Source organism: Schistocerca nitens, chromosome 2 (genome assembly GCF_023898315.1).
Source record: "Schistocerca nitens isolate TAMUIC-IGC-003100 chromosome 2, iqSchNite1.1, whole genome shotgun sequence".
NCBI classification, from domain to species: domain Eukaryota; kingdom Metazoa; phylum Arthropoda; class Insecta; order Orthoptera; family Acrididae; genus Schistocerca; species Schistocerca nitens.
The window spans coordinates 386,385,337-386,404,182 of NC_064615.1; the positions used below are offsets into that span (position 1 = coordinate 386,385,337).

The 18,846-nt window shown below is 40.5% G+C and overlaps 1 protein-coding gene across 1 annotated transcript in view; it reads right to left on the reverse strand.

The window, feature by feature from the left end:
- Nucleotides 1–18,846, reverse strand: part of LOC126236237 (uncharacterized) — a 204,283-nt gene that overhangs the window by 147,584 nt on the left and 37,853 nt on the right. The window lies entirely within an intron of this gene.

The window sequence follows — 18,846 nt, forward strand, 5'->3', positions numbered from 1 at the left end:
CAAACTACTCAGCGACAGTATTACCAAGAAGAAAAAACTCCGCATGTATATACAAGGCAATTACTGTGCAACCCATATTAGTGTATGGGGCTGAAACATGGCCATGAGCAAGAAGATAGAGAGAACAAGGTGTTAATAAACATCTTTTTACCTGTGTCAGAAAATGGAATGTTTAGAAGAAGAGAGACCACAGAGACTCACATGCCGTTTAACGTAGTTGATGTGACAGCTGTAATAAACAGCAGTAGAATTGAACGGCTGGATCATGTACTGAGAAGAGAAGAAAGAATGGTGAAGACAGTGCTAGAAGAAAGCTGCAAAGAACGAGATCCATTGTTAGAACAGAACGGAGGTCGAAGAATGGAGTTAAGGAAGTCCTGGAGACTCTGGGAGCCAACAAGGGCATGCCTAGCGACAGAGACGAATAGAGCGAGGCAGTTAACCGGCTTTTTTTCTTGTGGCCAACTTAGAATACTTTATTACATTTAGAAAAATCTTATTTTTTCAAAGTAATTTTTGTAATTCCATAAAAAACCTACAGCAGACGAGTAGTGACTGCTATCGTTTACAAATGGAATAAGAAAAGAAGTTGAACTTCTATATGCAAATGTCTGAAAAGTGTTCCAAGCTACAACATTCTCCCGCACTGTTTATTTCTTTTCCGCCATCCAGTCGCCTACATCTGCTCTAAATACAATAGACTGACTTCATTGTTAATTTTTACAGAGTTCTTTATCATGTGTTGATTATACGAGGATTAATCATAAATTGCCCTCCAATTGGCTATTACGAAATAAAAATAAAAAGTACACTTGCTGACAAAAGAGTGAAGCACCCAGAAGACATGGTCGGACGTCAATGTAACATTTTTCATGTACACACCATAGGCGGGTAAGGAGATGATTAGAGTTGCACTTCTCTTTGGGACAGAACGGCCACTAAAGAGCATTAGTGTTATTCGTGTTTGTAGTTATTACCAGGCTTGGTGGGGTATACAAGGGACGTGAACAGCGAAAGATATTGTGCGATCATTGTGGAGGACACGAAAATGCTGCATACTCAGGTGAGACAGCATTTATCAGCCCATGACGGAATTTGAAAGGGGGTCTCGTTGTGAGTATTGTTGGCCAGCTGGTCGAATCGTGCAGTAGCCGAATTTGTAGGCATTCGGATGGGACGTGGCCCCATGCTGGATTGCATGGGAACGTGAGAGCCAGTATAGTCGTCGTCAAGGTTCCGGTCGACCATGTCTAACCACCAGAAGGGAGGATCGCTGTATTGTGCACCAAGCACATCCCAACTCCTTCACGTCTGTTCCTGCCATCCGGGAACAAGCAATCGATCTCCTGCAACATTCTGTGTTATACAGAACCATTCATTGGACGCTAGCAACAACCGACCTAAAGAAATGCTGTCCCATGCGCAGGCAGCCATGAACACTGCAAAACAAACGGCTGCGTTTGAGTGGTGCTGCGACAGTGAAGCATGGACTGCTGATGAATGACATTCAGCTAGAATCACGGGTGACCAACGTCGGTGAATATGGCGGCGACATGGGGAGAGGTCCCATTCTTCCAATGTTTTGGACAAACAGCGGTGTTAGTGCTGGCGTCAGGGTGTGGTGGGGAGCCATCAGGCATGACTTAAGGTCGCACCTGGTAGTAATTGAGGGAAATTTGTCGGCACAACGGTACGTCACGGACATCCTGCATTCTAATGTGTTACCTCTCACGCGACAGTGTCCTAGCGCCATTTTCCAACAGGACAATGCTCAACCACACACGGTAAGTGTGGCTATGAACAGTCTGCACGATGGTGAGCTGCTCCTGTGGCTAGAAAGACCCCATATCTGTCTCCAGTGAAACATTTATGGGACCAGCTCGGACGTCAATTTCTTTCCAGTGCCAGTATTCGGATATGAAGGACCAGTTAACAACAGTTGTGTGCCAGCTTGCCCAAGAGAAGACACAACGGCCTTATTACACCCTTCCCGACCGAATCTGTGCATGCATTCAGGCCAAAGCGGTGCAGTATCGTATTGATGAGTGAGCCGATGCTAAGAAGTTCTTTATTAATTCGATTCGATTCTGATATTGGTGAAATAATAGTACAAACCCTCTGTACCCATGAAGTTTCATTTCGTTTCCTCCTCCTCTTCTGGGAGCTTCTTTTTTTGTCAGGCAGTGGAAATAATTTTTTAAATATACAGTCTGTACTTACCTGTTGACAGTACTTCTGCAAAAGGTCGCCATGTAAATTCCAACACATGTCATACCGTAACTCCAGTTTCTGTATCCTTTCGTCAAAGAATGATTCCGCCTTGTGCTTCCGCGAATTGTTAACAGCAAGCTTCAGCTCATCGTCGGTCGTGAAGCGTTTAGTAGTCAGCCTGGGATTCATCTTGAAGAAGAGTAACATCTTGCCAAGTCCCAGACTACAAGGAGAATCATAAAATATCTCTCACCCGAAAAAACGAAGTTTTTCCTTCATTATTTTCGCAGGATGGGGTCACGCATTTTTGTGAAGGAGAAAAAAATGATTTTGTTTTTGATTGAACTTCGGAGTTTCATAAATGTCACACAAGAAACCTGTGACGCCAGTGTTCTTACGTATTGCTCTCATGAAATATTTTGTCAAAATTCCTTTGCAATCCCAAAAAACTGAGCCATCACTTGCTGTTTGACAGCGTCTGATTACATTTTTGGACTTATTGCAAGAATGAGTCTACATACACTGTTCCGAGTGTTCCTTAGTTTCAGACTTTACGTTCAGCACCCATGTCTCGTCCTTAGCCCTGATTCTGTTCATAAATTCCGCCTACTCTTCACGGTAGCGCTGAAAGAAATTAAAGATCGAAACCATGTTGCTTTTCGATGTGAGTAATTCTCGTTTTTACTTAAGTTAACAACCAATAGAATTAATGCTCTTTAGTATCATGTGATGTGAAAATCTACTTCGCTCTTTTTGCTCTGCATAAAATTATCATCCTAAAAATCAATAATTGATTCTCTTGCTGAATGGAACGAATACCTTGATATATGTCTCTAAATTTGTGTGTGCCGAATTTTAGGAATTTTAACAGTTTTAAGGGATTTTTGACGGGCTGACTTTGAAGTTATGGTGTACCCGCAATGGGAACATACAATCGTATCCAACTCAATTTACCTTTCCGAATGAATACTTACAAGTCAGAGAAAATTATTGGAATTATTAGAATTTTAGTCTGCATAGTGGACTTAGCTTCTTGTTTCCCTTGAGATCCAGCTCTAATGATAGTGCATGGTGGCATGCAAATCCTGTATAACCTCCTCCCGTAGTATATTCTTTTCTGACTCTTATGGCTGTTGTGTGTTGCCATGTTCATAGCTTATTGCATTCCCGAGAATATCCATATCCTACCATCTTTAAACGAAGATCTCTTGCCAATATCTCAGTACTATAATTGTATGTGTTTTTGTTGTTTCTGGGCGATGGTTCTGGAAGGGGAACTAGTGCTGCAAAGTAACGTTTTACCAATTGGTTGCATGCAAGTACAAGAAGTGATTGACAAAACTAACAAAGGAAAGACAGAAATTGTACAGAATGTATAACAAGTGTTGCGGTATGATGACATACAAAAACAGTGGGGCAAGAAGTAGGATTACTTGCAAAAAGGTTAGAGATGCTTGCCATCACAGTTGAGCAACTTTCGCACTGCAGTGATTAGGACTCTGATCGCACCTGCCCGTCAAGATCAGCTGCAGTGTCTAAGTTAAATTTTTATCGTGGTTCAAGCAAAAGTCAGGACGAAATAAATCTGAGGGACGGACAAGCGTTATTTGAGCTTCGACGGTTTACGATCCTTAAGAAAACTAGTAATGACATGAATGATGAATTAGTACAGGAAACAAATGTATATGCATTGAGTCAGAGGAATTAAGTGAAAGATTGTGTAGAGTCCATGACACACTCATGTGTGCTAAACTGAGCTGATCTGAGATGACGACTGACAGAGATGAAGAGCAGGCAACACTTTGTTTCAGTCCAAAAATACGCACTTTCCCCTGATCCCACGAATGATCAGCACCCATGTACATGGATAGTTCAGTTTGAAGCGGCATTGCACATGTCATGGATTCCACTATTGAAGATGAATTTGGTGTGTGGACATTTGAGGGAAGAGGCAGTCACATGGAGGGTGATTGCTAATTGACGATGATAAAATATACCCACAGTTCAAATGGGCATTTCTAATTTCTGATCCAAAACCACTGAGGACCAGGTACAACTGAGTATGTTGGTGATACAGGCTTATAATGATTTAAGAAACAGAAATTCAGTTTTGTTCTTTAACGAAACTATAAAAGAAAATCAGTACCTTGAAGCACCACATGACGTAATGGAGTTGGTGAGAATATTTCTAAGCAAGCTTTCGCACAAACTATGGCAAGAAATAGTCACAGCTGGAAGAAACATTATGTAAGTGCCTTTCAATGTTTTTGACAGGAGTCGGGTTATGACTGTGATCGTGATGTACGAGTACTGGTGCAACAATCGAGAAATAATCCCCCTTCAGACCACCAATTGGAAGACTCAAGACGCTGGCCACACAATACCAATCATAGCGGGGGTCACTGGTCCTCGAGAAATCGCTACAATGGCAATTATGACTTGGGTAGGAATGAGAGTGCTGAGTTCTGATCCATCACTAGAAACCATAGAAGTGCAAACTATTTATCGGCGAAATAGTGCCCCAAGTGTGGCGAAGTCAGTAACTTGACAAAGTGACTGGAAGTATATAGACTAGATAACAATGTAAATACCAAAATGGGACCTCTGCCGTTATTTTGAGATTTGAAGAGATAAGGACGTTTCTATTGAAGAAGAAGATGACGTGGAGATTTCTGGAAACCCAGTACTTAGGATTATCATTGCTAATCAGGAAATACATTATGTCATCGACACAGGAACCCAGATCTCTGTGGTGACAGTGTTTTTGAGACTTGTCTACAGGAAAAAGTGTGGTCTAAATTACCATTGCACAAGACAGACGTTAGATGGAATATAGTAGAAGCAAACTATAGTATAGTAGAAGCAAGATGGAATATAGTAGAAGCAAAAAGTCAGGCTAGCATCGATTTTTTTTCCAGTGACATGCAATGTGGGCAAATTTCGTCTCTCACCAAACCCGTACCAAATGATCATAAATTTTGACGAGAAGTTCGTCTAGCAGTTGTTAAGGGTAAGACGATCAAGCTATGTATCTAGTACTGGGTGGAAAAAGACACTCTGAAAAAGACTGTTCAGTGTGATTTGTTATTACATACTGAACAATCTGATAGGGGTGCAAACAGTAGTACGATAAATGATGAAATAGGCCATATAGAATCAATTGAAGCAAGTAATCCACTTCTTAACATTTTAGTGTCACATAAGCATGTATTCTCTGACACTCCAAATAACATCAGAAACTTTGTGTACGACTTCAAGGTCGACCAACACCAGAATTTTTTTGTGTGGCTATATACCATCGGATTAATACATAAAGAGAGGACTGAAGAATTTATATTGACTGTGGATGCACAGGGAACGATCGAAACAGTGACTAATTCCTACAGAAATCTATTGTGTGTGCCAAAGAAAGATTGGTCACTACACTTGATACTTAACACGTGACAAGTCAGTAATATTGTAGAACCAGAGATGAGCCATCCTGAAATGCTAGGAGAGCTGCTACAGCGCTTCCACGAGGTAAAGATACTCGCCTCAGTGGACTTTGGTGCAAGTTATTTGCAGGCGGAACTACAGCTGGAGTGCTAGCAATGTAAGCATTCCGCTCTTATGCCCACTGTTAGAATTTTAAGAAGTTACCATTCAGGCTGAATGTGTCATCAGCTGCGTTTATTAGGGCTTTGTACTTGGTAATTCCAGAAGTACCGAGGAAAAAAGTGATGTTGTATGTAGGCAATGTCTTGATTGCAGAGGAAGTTTGCTGAGAGCATAACGAACCTCTAAACTGTCTACTGCAGGCGTTCAGAGATCATGGAGTGATAGTGAATGTAACAATATCAGAGTTTTGGCGCTCAGAGGTTAATTTAGTTGGACAAGTGATCGTCTTCATAAGGAATTTGTCCTGATTTGGAGTAGCGACAGACTGTGTGGAATACGAAAGGCAAAACGACAAGTATGTGCCTTTCTTGGCCTAGACTCGGTGTCTAGATGTCAACTCCTTCCCGCCAGCCGGGGTGGCCGAGCGGTTCTAGGCGCTACAGTCTGGAACCGCACGACCGCTACAGTCGCAAGTTCGAATCCTGCCTCGGACATGGATGTGTGTGATGTCCTTAGATTAGTCAGGTTGAAGTAGCTCTAAGTTCTAGGGGACTGATGACTTCAGAAGTTAAGTCCCATAGTGCTCAGAGCCATTTGAACCATTTCCACTGTTTCCCAGTACACCTGTAGGACTTAGAGAATTTGGTGCAACAGATCTCTTCAGCCCCCTTTCGCCCCCCTTCTGAGGACAAGGTTATGTATCGAGCACATACTGATGACAGCGCAATTAATATTGAAGTATTTGACCTTTGGACCTTTATGCAGTGTTACTGCAAAGGTGGTATGTAAAGCATTTGTAGAGTGTGAGGCTTGAGTTTCTTCTGGCGTACACAGTGCTCAAATAACTTACAGGAAAACAGCTGGGTGACATCATTGACAACCGTTGATATTTAGATAGGTGCACACTCTCTCATTTTGAGGCAAAAGAGCAGCAAGTAAGTGCAATGCAAATGAATTTAAAAAATCAAGTTTTCAGAGGAGAAACTCTGAAACCATAGAACACACACACACACACACACACACACACACACAGTAGACACCAGCACCACCACACAACCAAAGATGAGCGACATCAGAAGTTATCAATAGCGAAAATTAGTTACCAGTGGGTGAGGTAGCAGAAACTATGTCCATCTGTTTTCTTACAAGGGAACAAGCAGGATTCCATGCAAAATTTAAGCAAGAACCTTCATCTCTCTCTATAAGGCCACTTCCGAATTTAATTTAAAGTTCTTCCTTAACAATCTTATCCCAATCGCTGAGAGTGCATGCCCGAATTTGCTTGGCATATTATACCGTAGGATGACTGGTGCCACGACAATGTACTCCAACAACAGATTTGCTTAACTGTTATAAGTGTGTGTGATTCTTATGCTCAGTACAGTGGCACTGCACAGCCCTTACATTCAACCAACATATGTCACAGTGCTCAAATAGCTTAGGAAAACAGCTGGGTGACATCATTGACAACCGTTGATATTTAGATAGGTGCACACCCTCTCATTTTGACAGTTGCAAGGAATACAGTAGAAACTCACATTACACAAACCAAGATCATCCTTTACAGAGCCTAAAAGGACCCTAGTCCTAGATGGTGGTCTAAAAATACTTTTTACTTCATACAAAATACGAGCATCCTGTCGGAAATGCTCCCTCCATAAGGTAAAAAGACCGTTAGAGTGTGATGCCACAGGATGATGCGATATGGCATTACAGTCTAACAGCCTTTCTATCATCACTCACCTGGAGCAAGGTTGGTCGTTAGAGCAATACACATCTGATCTGTCTTTCACTATAACCATTCTGATGAACGGTGACCTCAAGATGGCCAACTCTGCTGACAAACTCTCAGGAACCAAGATGACGTTGATCGTGTGAACTATGGTACCAAGTATCCTTTAACGCTGAGCTGGCTGGCGACAACTACCAGAGCAGCTAATATGAACACACAGATGGAGCTATGATTGGAAGCGCATTGTCACATATTATTGTAAATTTGTTTATACTATACTTCGAGGACATGGAGTGGCAGCTCTGTAACATGCATGGCTTTTTTTTTAGATTTGTAGGCAATACTTTTGTTGTTTTGCCTCATGAGAGTCACAGTTTGAACGACTTTTTAGAACACCTAAATTCAATCCACCTGAATATTTGTTTCATAATGGAGGTGGAATATGTTGGTTGCCTTTCCTTCCTTGATGTGTTTGTCAGGCGGAAACCTGACAGCATCCTGGAAGATGCTGTTTATAGGAAGCCTGATCACACTGACTTGTATATACAGAGTGATACTTGTCAGCATCTGGATCAGCATGAATGGGTATCTCATACCTTGGTTCATAATGCCCACATCATTTTGGACCTTGAGAGTCTGTCAGCTGAGTTTGCCCATCTTGTGCTCACCTTTCATCTGAATGGTTATAGAGAAAGACAGATCAGATGTGCATTGCTCTGTCGACCAACCATGCCCCAGGTGAATGATGATAAAACCAAGGTGGATCACAGTCTAATGGCCTTTTTACCGTATGCAGCGAATGTTTCTGACAGGATTGGTCGTTTTTTGCAGAAATATGTGAAAAGTAATTTTAGACCCCATCCAAGACCAGGGTCCTTTTAGGCCCTGTAAGTTATGATCTTGGTTTGTTTAATGTGGTGTCTACTGTATTCCTTGCAGTTGTGGCCTGTCATATATCGGTCAGACCCTCAGGACTGTCGACGACTAGTGTACTGAGCAAAAGCATCACACACACTTACAATTGTTTAGCAAATCCGCTATTGCAGAACATTATCTCGGCACCAGGCATCCTATGGAAATAACAACACGGAGATTCTGGCATGCACTTCCAGCTATTGGGGATGTGTTATAAAGGAAGCACTTGGAATTAAATTAGAAGTAATCTTACAAATAAAGATGGAGGTTCTTGCTTAAATTCTGTGTGGTATCTTGTTCTGTCCCTTTGAAGAAAAACAGATGAACGGAGTTAATGCTACCACATTCATTTATCATTAGTTTTCACTATCCATAACTTTTGATGTCAGTCATCTATGACTGTGTGAAAGCACTAGTATATATATATATATATATATATATATATATATATATATATATGTGTGTGTGTGTGTGTGTGTGTGTGTGTGTGTGTGTGTGTGTGTGTGTGTGTGTGTGCTGCGTGTGGGGCGGGGGGGGCGGGGGGGGTTGTGTGTGTGTGTGTGTGTTTTGTGTGGTGGGGATACTGGTTGTCAACGATGTATCCTGGCTACATTCCCATAAGTTATTTATGCATGTGTAGAGTGCTTTCTAAGATAAGTTGAAAAGTAGGCAAGGTCACATCAGATAATGGACCTCAGTTCTGATCACGAAGATGGATACAAAACAAGATTGCAACAATTAATGCATCGTGATACCACTCCGCATCAAATCTGGCAGTAAGCATAATGAAGAAACTTGTAAGATGCTGATAAGGTCAATGAATTAGTTAGCGAGGCAAGCCGAAATTATTCGCTTGGTAATTGAACATATACAGTGAGCATCACAGAGCTAGAAAAACCGTCAGAAAGGCGGGTTTCGTGTCATACACATGGCAGAAGGTAACAAGATCTTAGTTAAGGCACATTACATACGTAGAAATTTTTTTTAACATATGCAGTGGGCGATTTCAGGTCCATAGAATTAGCCACCAAAATGTGGCTGAGGTAGGGACGCTTCACACGGAAAAATCATGTGGCCGATCTTAAGAAGTACTGAGGGTCAATTGATGTGTGAGAGTCTGGAGAATAACTGTCTGGGGTATATGAAACATCTACAGTCAGTTTGAGTTATTTTATCTCTGTTGTTTATTGTTCAGTAGTTGCTATTTTTTATCCTAGAAAATAACAGAAAATGATATGATTATTTGTTGTCTTGATATCTGATACATGTTGTGAAAAGTGGGATGTTCTACATTTTTCATTCTGTGAGATGGACTGATTGAGTTGTGAAGAGGAAGTTTTGCTGAAGTCTCGAGAGGGATTCCTGAAATGGAAATATGAGTCATGGATGGAAAGCAAGTTTTTATTGTCGAGTGTGAAGCGCCTGTTGTTATAGAACAGCTGTACTATTTGAGCAACAGAGGTAAGCGCCTGCCATTGTAGAAGCAGAGGTAATTGCCTGCTAGAGTAGAAGAGTATAGGTGCATGCCTGTAAGAGCAGATGTAAGTTGTAGGACTGGAACAGTTAGAAACTTGTAGCTGGTGTTCATGCTTTTTTCAGAGATGCTTAGATTAAGTGACCACTAATGAGAATGTAATTTGAAGATTCCCTAACCATGTTAGATGAGAGATTTGTGTTCACTGAATTGTAGTGAGAGATTGAATGATGTGAAGCAATCCACATCATAAGAGAGTTTACCAAGATCAAAATACGGAGTCCACAATAATGGAAAAGCATATTTCAAATGAATGGGGCGTGTCAACGCCTTCAGCAATATTTGTGATGTCCATTGTGGGCAAAGCTTTGCATGCTGTTACGTCAGAAAATCGTGTTACATTATCATTTCTATGTTATGAATGATCAAGTATATAGTTCCTGTGAGGTTCGCAGATCATATTTTGGGAAAGTATCAGATACAGTAGACTAATGGAAAAGAAGAAATTTATGGTGTGGATACAGTGTTTTTCATTAGAATGCAATTTTGTATGTACTGAGTAGCCTAGTTTTTGGTTTTTTTCCTATTGTGATTTGTCCTGTGTCAAACAATGTTGGACAGTTATGAACTTATTTGTACATTCAGATAATCGAAAGAAGGTATGGTAGTTAGCAGTGAACAAATAGTACTTTGTGCATCAGGTAGTGAAATATATGGTAGTGCCATGACTGAGTAATTATAAGGAAAGAACGACCCACTACTGTCGGCGGTCATGCCTAACGGCATTGTAAAATTCTCCCATGTTTTGTTGTTGTTGCATTCTTGTACATGGGCTGAATGCAAGTTGCATCATGGTGATGGCTTTTATAAATTTTGTTAACCTTTCCTTATCCTACATGGGGCTTACCAACCTAAATATCAATATTTTTTCATGTACAAATAGTTATTAAGAATATCACTGAAATGTCTGTCTAAGAAAGTAATTTTTTTGTAGCAGGAAGATAAGAGTGTATATTACACTGCAGAAAAATGGATAAGATAAGAGTGTGCCTCTAGTATATAGACTAAGAAACCTGTTGTGTGTTATGAAGAATTTTACACTACAGTAGAGAAAAACACCTAGGCCAGCTAAGACTCTCGTGGCCTACCGGAGACAGGTGGAACAACACACAACCATTCATACCTAAAGGGAGGCTCTCCACTGGACCCATTTTCAATCTCTTGGCGCCACGAGGGCAGCATTACCTGCTGTCATCTGTCCTCACACTACCGGCCATCAGCTGTCCTCAGTGGTCATTGCAGACGACGCTCTAGCTTGCCTCAAGGGGATACCTGCTGCTTTGGCGACTGCCAGCTTTCTGTTCATGTTGCCGCAGGAGCGCTTCACAATAAGCGCCGCCCAACAGACCCGCTCATGGCGTCACACACTGGCCGAGCGACCGTCCACCATCGCTGTCTGTGGCTCGCGTGCAAGCTCTTAGTGGAAACAGTACCTGAGGAACTTGTAAGCTGTGGTTTGTTGTGAGGGAGCACCATCTAAAAAGCCCATTTGCTGTCATTGGGAGAAGCCCACTATGGACTCGAGACATATTTTACCTTGATGTGGTATGCATTTGTGCACGTGTTATGAAAGGATTACTAATGAGCTTTCTCATGAACACTGGTTAAATATATTTCGCCTTCAGTAACAAAGATAGAAATTTTATCAATTAAAAACGAAGAGAACGTATCAGTGAGATTAACGACTGTGGACTGATATCAGTCAGCTCCTAGACAAATCACGAACCTTTGAACAGCAGGTGTCATGAACACAATACTCCAGAGAGTATCATTTGTGTGGTATCTCAAAGGACATTTCTTCGTAATGAAGATAATCCAGCGGAAATTACAAAAAAACTCCTAATTATCTATGTATGGGAGTGATGAGTAATATTATGTGGATGTCACATCTCCAATGAGTTTACTTTATTTCAATGACTGCCATCCCAGTTTTGGCGAAAGAAGAGATGTCAACCATATTAAAAATTTTATCGTCTTCCCTCTGTTTATTCATGTGATGTTCGTGTGAATAGTTTGATGGTATAAAAACAAGTGAAAGAATGCGGTGTGTCTCACATTATTGTGCAAAATGTATTCTTACGAAAATCTTCAGGTAGATCAAAAATGGTTCAAATGGCTCTGAGCACTATGGGACTTAACTGCTGAGGTCATCAGTCCCCTAGAACTTAGAACTACTTAAACCTAACTAATCTATCACACACATCCATGCCCAAGGCAGGACTCGAACCTGCGACCGTAGCGGTCGTGCGGTTCCAGACTGAAGCGCCTAGAACCGCTCGGTCACAGCGGCCGGCTCTTCAGGTAGATCAAAGTGTTTTACGTTTTGTGCGATACCAGCCATATGAGGACGCTGTTTCTATGCATTTTCAATTAACAGTGTGGTCTTGTGATCCACATTGGCAATTTCATCCAGAGGTTTTCGTAAACTTGTTTTATTCAAAAATAAGGATGGAGTACAATTTATCATGCCATTATATATGTTTCTACTGTGACACGTGCTAATGTAATATAGACACACAGACATTAACGTGTCATTTACTACCTAGTCTCTTGACTATAATCATTGACTTATTGCAATAAGAGGTTCGTTGAACCAGAGGTAAATTTTGTAAAATTTGTTAATCTTTGTTTTAAGTAATTACGAAATTAATAAAGTTTTGCTTTTGCATATTGATATCTGTTTGCAGATCATGTATAGCCCAGGTGAATACAAGAATGATTTACTAGCGTTTTCCTTTTAACGGAAATGACTTATGTATAATTTATGTAAAATATTAATCAATTCATTTTGTTCTATAAAGTTTAAATAATTCATGTTTATCCACTAATCAGTGCTTGAAATAATCTATAATGAACACAGGGGTTGCAATTGCCCTCTTTGTCACCGTTACTATTTCATCATAAATAAAAAAATGAAAAATATATGCTAGTTCCTGCTGTCGTATTGTGATAGCTATTCCAGCATAATTTTTCTCTCTAGGATTGGTGTGATGACAGGGACCTCTTTCAGTCAGTTGTCATGTATTTGTCTTTGTAATTCGTAGCTTCTCTGAATTAGACTAGCAGACTGGTCTCCTATTTTTTGTTATTGTATTTCTGTACTAGAAGAAGGACTGCGTAGGGACTCATTTTTTATCGATTCTTATTTTTGTTTTTCGCATCAGCAACCTGTTTTACTCTTTTCCTATGAGCCACTCCAAGAAAAGCCTCTTCAGTGTGTGGATGTGCGGGTAGTTGGATGTGCACGTTGACCAGTAGTGACCAGGGTAGTTATTCTTACTTCTTTTTGTATAGTCTTCGGAACTTTCTGTTGAATCTTGTTCAAATATTGCTTGTGTCCCGATTTGCCCGAGGACAACAGGCATCCTACCCTTTTTTTTTTTGTAATGTTTGCACTTGCAAAAGCGTGACAGTGCGAAAAGTCATAGATATTTGCTAGCGAACTCTGTTAAAAATTTTCTTCGGTTAACTGAAGTGAGTCCAGAACAAAGACGTCGTGTCTCTATTTAGCGTCCTCCCGATTGGGTAAATGCATGGCGCCTTGCTGACAGTTTCTGCAGTTGGTCCGCCACCGTTCACTTTGTAATGATGCGCCGGACAATGACGAATAACGTGGGAAACTAGAGGATTTAAAGAGGACATTGTACTTAATGGTGAGCGGATCGTGCACTCCGCAGAACACTTGGTGTAAGTTTCAGTATAGATCAGATTCGTTAAACATTTCGTTTTTTGATGTAGGTAATTCTCGCTTTTTCTTAAATTAACAACTAAGAGAAGTAAAGCTCGTTGGTGTCGTGTGAAGTGAATATTTATTTCTTAGATTCATCAAATTATCATCCTAAAATTCAGTAAGTGCTCTTCTTTCCGACTGGAATGAGTACGTGGTTGTATATATCCAAATTTACGTGTGCCGAATTTCCCGACCAGAATGAATACTCACAAGTCAGAGAAACTAATGATAGCTTGGATTTTATTGGAATTATTGGAGCTTTAGTCAGTATGATGGACTTAGCTTCTTGTTCGATTTGAGATCCATCTTTAATGATAGTGCATGTTGGTATGCAAATCTTGGCAACCTCATCGGAGAATTGTGTGTTGCAGTGTTCAGAGGTTATTGCGGTGTCAAGAGTATTCATTTCCTGTCAGGGACAAAGACCCTTTCCTGATATGAAACATAAAGAATGTTAAAGGGAAATCCATACCCATCTTAAGGAACCATGTTAATAAGATTGTTCCTGGTAGACCAAGTTTGAGTCAAGACAGAATATATGTGTAGCTAATAAATTTTTGTTTAATGGACTATAATTCGCTCTTCATTCTCCTCCCCCCATGTGCACTACGCCGTTTTCCTACATCCTCCGTGAAAGCTCTAATGGAAAGAGGCTTGCCTGAGAAACGAATGTTTAATAAAACCCATTCCCTGGATCGTCGCTCTGAGGTGTCAGTATTAATTTGCGTTGCACTTTTCAAATAATTCATAGGTCAAATATAAGTAAACTTTCATATAGCCTTCAGAAGCAGAAGGGTCTAAAACAAGATACAGGTACCCTTTTAAGTTACCACAGCAAAATTGTACAAAGCACGCAGCCATTTCTAAGAAGGTAGTGCCCCACAGTTCGTAAATATTTGAAGAACGTCGTCATTTATCGCCAAGAGCTGCTGATAAAATCTCTTTACGGAACAAACAGTTTCGGACCATGGACCATCAACAGCATTTACAACATTGTACTAAGCGATATAAAATCCATGAATTCGTCACTGTTGTCACGTAGTAATAGAATTTATATCATAAAACGTGCCAAACAGTTTACTCATTCACGTTTTATCAATAATCAGTAATAACGCTATGATGCGAGGTATTCTACAAACTCCGATCGTAGCGTTATTAATATAGAATGAACGAGTGAACTGTTTGACACACTTTATGACTGAAGATGTAATTTCTATTACGAGGTGAAAACAGTGACAAATTTATCGATTTTATTGTGTGACGTCATTGATTTTATATCACCTAGAACGGTGTTGTAAGGGCTTTTATGAACCTGTTCATGATCCGTAGACCAAAACTGGTTGTTAAATAGAGGAATTTTATCAGCAGCTCTTAGCGGTAAATCGGAACTTCATTCAAGCCGCCACTGTTTGGACAGCTGTTTGAGACCACCTTACCCGACGATTTGATGATAATATCCAAGAAACTTCTTGAACACAAATGGAATTTTCTAAATACATGTGCAAATTCATTCCCTTGTGATCTGTTATTCAACTACAAACATTTTATTTCTCAATTGCGTTGCTTGTTCTCGATGCAAACAACAAATTCATGCTCATTTATGAAGGAGCTTACGAGAAAACGCGATAGTTGAATTACCAACAAGGAACATTTCAGAAATTTAGACACGGGTCTCCCTTCTTGTAAAATGTGTCACTTTTCCTGAGTTCAAATCTAATAAAATTATTTTTGTCATAGATTAGAGTGTCAAGTTGAAAGGTATTTTTAATAATGACATTACTTTTAACTGCAGTAAAAAAGATCAAACTGCGTTGCCATCGTTTGAAAATAATGTGCTAGCTTCATTCATGCATTTTGTAACATCCGCTTAGGATCAGTATCCCGGTAGGACAGTACGCAGCAGAATAATTATTTTCGACTGTTCAAAACTTCGGGATAACCATACTAAAAACTGACAGCAGGTGCTGCAACGCAACGGCCACAACCATATACTGTGTTCTATCAACCACTTCTCGGTTGTGAGTCTCAAGACAAATAAGCAAACTCTCCATAGAAAGTGTTGCGCGATCCTCGGCGTGTTGCGAATCATCACATACTGTTAATGTAAGTAGTACTCTTCAGAAGCACGGCAATTAATTTGTACTTGATAACTGTAGACTACTTTAATCAAAAGTAACACTCTCGGAACATCTGATTTAATTGAACTTATAAATTAAAATGAACTAAACTGTTTATTTAGGGGGAAAATCTCAGTTTAAATGATCTTCAGAAAGAAACACGTTGTATTGTTTTCACTGAATAACTTTGTGTTACTCCTCATTCGACTTATCATGTGTTTTATTTTCCGTTTACTTCGATCATCGTATCTGTAAATTCTTAGTGAATAAAAAGGCAGTAGTAAGGGAGAGTGGTGTACCTTGGAGCAATTTTCAGATTTTCACCTCTAGCCCTGTAGCGGAAGTTTGATATGTCTTATTCGACTTTTAAATAATGACATTCATTTGCTGCAATCTGTTTGTGAAATTACAAAAATTATTCTGGAAAATTAACGTTTTTTCCAAATGCAAGAAAATGTTCCAGTCTATATCTACCGAGGAACAAATATTCTATCGAAATTTAAAAGCATTGAATAGAGAAAAACTGACCAATACCGTATTTAGTCAACCGTTTCATTTTGCTCTACTACCAATAATCAGTAAGTGAAATAAAATTAAGAACAAACACTATCAAAAATTTGTTAAAAGGTAAATACACTTAGAAACTGAAGCTGCTGGTAACTAACTCAAGTTCCCGCTTTCAAAGCGCATAAAATTGTTAATCCATTAACGAAATTCAATAAATTTGCAAATACCTCATGTTCCATGGTAAAAGACTTCCTGTTACTAAGTGCAACGTAGTTACGACCGACGCAGTATGGTTTAATCGTTCACGCGTTGTGTAGCCAGTTTTAAAAATATATAGAATTTCACTTGTCACAGAACTGCGTAGGTATAGATTTAATAGTATATTGCAGATAGCTCTAGTATGCTATGCAACACTTACACATGTAAAAGTTGAGATATTTACGAATTCTCATGTTTAGCAACCACAAAAGCTGCAGAAAATTTCGGAACAGCTTATGGTGGTCTCTGGTGTACACCTCTTCATGCGTTTGTAAAATCAGTCACTAGGCTGAAATACTGATCAAAATAAATAATTTGTTTCTAGGTACCCTATCCTCTAGGCACAAAAGTCTCTGAATGAAAACACTGTGTTTACATTACTATTTGAATATTTTTCTATGGTATGAATCATAAATTTGACGTCTGCTATTTCCTCTTAGTAGCCATCGTTATGAACTAAAAGTCTATTAATTAACAATATACGTCTTGTGGCTCCCAGCATATTGGAAGCCACTCGATTTGACGTCAGAGCAGCAGAACGCGTCAATTTCGCTGTTTCTTGGTCAGTTTGTGTCACCAGACCGCGTGTGCGCTATTCCCAGAGAGAAAAGTTTAAGATGGTCACCGGGAATATAAACCTAGTTTCGCGCCATCAGCCATCGATGATATCAGATTAGTGAAGCACACAATGTTATCTATGCAGTTCTTTCCTGTTCACATCATTCGAATAATCACACTCAAAATGACAAGATTCCTCCATCATGTATTGCATGCTACTGGAGATAGAATAGCTTGTACATATACAACTCACTACGAGTAGAAAGCCGAAACTCCATTAGTGAGTCAGCTTGTTACCCTACTGGTAAATAACACACAGCCTTTTTTCGCTGGTAGTGTTGTGTAACCATTACGTGCTTGTTTTCTTGAATCTCATGAGACATGACACTTTGTGGCATAAATAATGGAAAGTAATCGAGTTTTCAGCACATGTGCTCTCTGGATCCACACTGAGGGCCGAGTATGCAGGAACATTTCTCTCTTAGTTGAACCACACAAGAGGCGCAAAGATTCGTGTTTGACTACTGTAACTGTCATGTAGCTTGTCGGCTGAATTTCCGCTACTCGCTCGGTCTGCGCGATCTGATAGGAGCATCCAGTATGGCCGTTTGCCACCTTTTGCGTGAGTCACTGCATACAGGTTTTCGAGCGTAGTTCCAGTACACGTGACTAGTCAACAGTTCTAACATCTTTCACCAGCAGCCGCTGTTGTATAATATTAGGTAATTTCTTCTTTGTACATCTAACAATGGACACAGGAGTGGCACCACGTCGTCTCTTCAGACACGTCTCAGTTTTGCGTGCTGCGTCACGACGAACGTATCCGTGTGTGGAGGTACCGAGGAGAACGAACGTTCCCAGACTGCATTTGTCTTCGTCATGCTCGAACAGCCCCCAAGCGTGATGGTATGTGGCGCCATTCTGTAAACAACACGATCACCTATAGTTAACATAGCCGGTAGCGGCAGATGCTACATTTATTACGTATTAACGCCTGTGACTTCGCCCTATCTTCGAGGACTCCTTGGTGTTGTCAACAAGATACGCAAGACTGTATGTTGCCTTTGCCGTCTCGACCTTCCTCGATGTTGACCTTCCTCGATGTCGACCTTCCTCGATGTCGACCTTCCTCGATACGGAGGATGTTCGACTGTTGCGTTGGCTATCACGATACCTAGGCCTCTCACGCCATGAAAACACCTTGTCATGGGGTGACCGAGAGACAAGAGGGCATCACTCGCGAGCCACTACCGTTGATGAACTCTGCCGAAGCAGCATGTAATGATGTACTATATCTGTCATCAAACTTCAATTCGACTTGTTTCCTAGAGATAGGAGTGTGTGAATGAAGCAGTAAAGGGTCCCTCGAAGATTCGCTAGTTCGGCAACACCCTCCGTGCCACGCACCCACCTTTGTTGAGGATATTAAAAATTTTCTGTCAGAGACTTCGACATCCGTTCAGCTGAATTGTACCTCGCGACTGCTCTAGCACCTGAGGCTAGGCAACCCCACCTAAGGTTGTTAACAGTGGCAAAGATTGTCAAATACATAGTGCTGTTGCTCATCGCACTGCGAACTGTCGGAATGTGTGGGAATCAACGTCCAAAAGGAAGGCGTGGTTTCATTTACGTCCCTTACGCCATCTCTAGAGGGCTTTTCGTGTCGCCTCTGAGCGGCGGTGTGTCT